This window comes from Hevea brasiliensis, chromosome 8 (genome assembly GCF_030052815.1).
Source record: "Hevea brasiliensis isolate MT/VB/25A 57/8 chromosome 8, ASM3005281v1, whole genome shotgun sequence".
NCBI classification, from domain to species: domain Eukaryota; kingdom Viridiplantae; phylum Streptophyta; class Magnoliopsida; order Malpighiales; family Euphorbiaceae; genus Hevea; species Hevea brasiliensis.
In genome coordinates, this window is record NC_079500.1 from 119,797 (window position 1) to 123,579 (window position 3,783).

The window sequence follows — 3,783 nt, forward strand, 5'->3', positions numbered from 1 at the left end:
CAGTATCGTACATATTCTAGTCCTGATAATTGCATGTATGGATACTTGCAGATATGAATAAATTGTATCGATCAGTAAAATTTTTGTCTATTTTTTTATTAGTTAGTGAATTTTAATACTAGTCAAATTACTATATAATCTCTCTATTTGAATAAAATTAATTTGTTGGGCTATATCCTTTTAAAAATACAATATTATGAAAACATATTTCCAAATGAAAATGAAAATTTTTAAATTTTTTTAACAATTCAAGTATTTTCATTCAATTCTCTAAACATTATTTTTATGCATTTTCTATCGAGAAATGATTTTCCTGCATTGTCATCTTTATTCCTTGGAGATCTAAGACAACTTATTAATCTTTTTACACATACAACTTATAGCATTTATCATAAGACAAAAAATAGAGATAGAATGAGAGAAGAAAAAAAAGTGTGGTTACAGAGGGAAATAAACATGGAGGGAGAAAAACAAAGCAGGGTAAGAAAAAAATGAAGAGAAGATCAGGATGATTTGAATAAATAAATTAAAAAAAAAAAACAAAGGAGCTAAAGTTTTAATGGAACCATATTCAACAGCTGATGCATGCATTTTAGATCATCATTTAGGTGTAATTTTTGCACATAATTTACCCTTGTTCATAGCCATTATTATAGATATTAGTATATATTTAGTCAATTTTGCAATTTTCACTTTTCTTAGTTTAATTTTTGGAATTTATTTGTTTTGTAGGGTAAATTTGGAGAAATTTGATGTATTTTGATCAGAGTAGCCATTTGGAGGAGATTAAAGTCGAATTGCAAAAATTTTGAAGTTGAGTAAAAATGGCGAGGCGACACAACTGCAGCCAAGCGAATTAGCTTATGTCACGGGTTGTGTCGATCGTCGATATTCACGCCGAGGCGACACAACCCGCATAACAACCCACGACACAACCGACTCGGCTTATGTCATTTCTGGAAATAATTGGACGTGGCATTTCCGTTACTCGACTTTTACCTCACTTTCTCTGGAACCTTCCCCCTTTTACCCATTCTAGGGCAGACCCTTAGCCTATATAAAGCCTCATTTTATCATTTTCTTTCCATAGAGAGCAAGGGAGGCATTTTTGGCAAGATTAGAAAGAGAGAAAGAGGGAGCACTTTCTGCATTCTTTTTCCAGCAGCTGCAGATCACGTTTCTGCACTTTTGTGCAGCAGAATCTGCTGCATATTTCTGGGTTTTTCTACCCCTTAGCTTACACTTCCATTATTTCTTCATTTATACATTTGGGTTTGTCTTTAAACAATGATTTGTGAGTAGTTTATTGAGATTCTAGAGATGGGTTTGTAAATATTGATTTGTATTGTGGTTTTGAACTGATTTAGCCATTTAAATGGGATTTGTTACATTTTGATTTATTGCTTGTGAGCTTGTTGCCTTGCTTGATGAATGGGCCCTCATTAAGTTAAGCTTTAATCCTTAATAGATGGACTGAAAAGTGAATATTAGGGATAGATAATCTTGCAATAAACTTTATTTTCTTGGTGTTAGAGATAAGCTAAGAGGATTAAGGGGAACTTTCCAAAAATCAATTAGAGCTTTAAATGGGTTTTTGTTAGGTTTGAAATACCGTGAAAACATGGTTTGATTTAATGAAAACCAACTTTGAAATGCTTGAAAAAGGTTTCAAAAATTTAAGAATTGATTTCCCTCAAAATTACAATTCTCATGTGTTTGGCTAAATTAGGGATAAACCACATGCAAACAATATTGAAAATCCAATCTCTAGAATCAATTTAATTTTCATTGAATTTAGATTTAAATCCTCCAAATCTCATAAATAGCAATTTCAATTTAAATCCAAATTAAATTTAAATCCAATTTAAATCCAATCTCTAGAGTCACTTTATTTTTTATTGAATTTAGATTTAATTCCTCTCAAATTTCATAAATAGAAATTTCAAATTAATTTTTGGTAATCTAGTTTAATTAATTTTAGTTAATTGTTTGATTTAGTTTTAATTCCTCAAATACCAATTTTAATTCCAAATTTCATTTTACATCTTTAATTTTTGTCATTCTAATTAGCTTATACTTTTATTTCCAATTTAAGCACAATTCCCTGTGGGATCGATATCATTTTTTAAAACTATACTCATGACTGTGCACTTGCGGACACCGTACCAAGTTTTTGGCGCCGTTGCCGGGGAATTGTTTGTTTTTAAGTTGGATTTTAATTGTTTTAAGCTAATTAGAATTTTTATTTTCTTTTATTTTCACTATTGTTCCTTGTGTTTTTCAGGTACTTTTCTTGTTTATGAGACGATCGAAAAGCACAAGTGATACTGAATTGTTGTTCAACCCAGAAATTGAAAAATTCTGTCGAGCCAACAAAAAGGAATACAAGAGAAGAAAGGAAGCAGAAAAAGAAGAATAACAAAGATTTGAGCAAGAGGTGACCATTGAAAATATGGAGAATCAAAATAGAGCTATTGGTGGAGACAATGGAGGAAATGAGCAAAATAGGCAAAATGAAGTGGTTAATCAAAATGATCCTCAAAGAAGATCCATGTTGGATTATGCTTTTCCTAGATGTGCTGATGTGAGAGATAACAGACTTATCATTGGAGCTAATCAATTTGAGTTAAAGACTGGTCTTATTCAAATGGTTCAGAATTCACAATTTGGAGGTAGTCCACTTGAAAATCCTCATTCTCATTTGAAGAAATTTTTGATGATATGTGGCACACAAAGGCAGCCTGGAGTTTCAGATGAAGTTATTCGGCTCACCTTATTTCCATTCTCTCTTCGGGATTCAGCATTGGAGTGGTATGACTCACTTCCACAAGCTATTATAGCTACTTGGGAGCAGCTATCTCAAGCTTTTCTATCTCAATTTTTCCCACCTGGGAAGACCACTCATTTGAGGAATTTGATGGTAGCTTTTAAACCAAGAGATGATGAAACTTTGTATGAATCTTGGATGAGATTTAAGGAGCTTGAAAGGCAATGTCCTCATCATGAAATACCCAAATGGATGATTGTTCAGAATTTCTACACCAGAGTTACTCCAGCCATAAGAAACACAATTGATTCACAAGCGGGAGATTTCATGAGAATGACAAGTGAAGAATGCTATGATCTATTAGAGAAGATTGCTCATAATACCCATTTATGGGGAAATCCTAGAGCACTTGAGCCAAAGAAGGCTGGGATTTATGAACTTGACTCAGTTAGCTACATGAATGCAAGATTTGATCAGTTGACTCAGCTTCTTAGTGATTTTTGCACAAAGGCAACAACCTCAACTCCTACAACTATGCAACAAGTTGCCTTCACAGATGGAACTCAAAGTTGTGGAGTTGATTACTCTTCTTATGGTGATGATTATTTGCAAGAACAAGCTGCTTATGCAGGAGGTTATCAACAGAAACCTATGGGAAATGCTTACTCTAATGTGAACAACTCAACATGGAGACCACAAGCAACTTTTGCTCAACAAGGCCAAAGCTCAAATTATCCCCATAACCAGCAGTTTATGCAGCAGAACAAGCCTCAATTTCAGCCTCAATTTCAGCCCACAAGGCAACCACCACCGGGATATCAAGCAAGAGCACAACAATCCCTTTCACCTCATGAACCGAAGCCAACCTTGGAAAGCATGATGGAGAAATTTTTTGCTGAACAAAGCAAGATGAATAGCAAATTGGAGGAAGAAATGCAACACATGAGACAAACCATGGATCAATTACAAGTCCACAACCGCATGTTGGAGACTCAATTGGCTCAACAAGCAAGCTC

At 33.8% G+C, this 3,783-nt stretch overlaps 1 non-coding gene across 1 annotated transcript; it reads right to left on the reverse strand.

The window, feature by feature from the left end:
- Positions 1–2,902: 2,902 nt before the first annotated feature.
- LOC131182652 (small nucleolar RNA R71) lies at positions 2,903–3,009 on the reverse strand. The gene has a single exon (XR_009150914.1). It is a non-coding gene; the product is annotated as a small nucleolar RNA R71 (small nucleolar RNA).
- Positions 3,010–3,783: the final 774 nt, after the last annotated feature.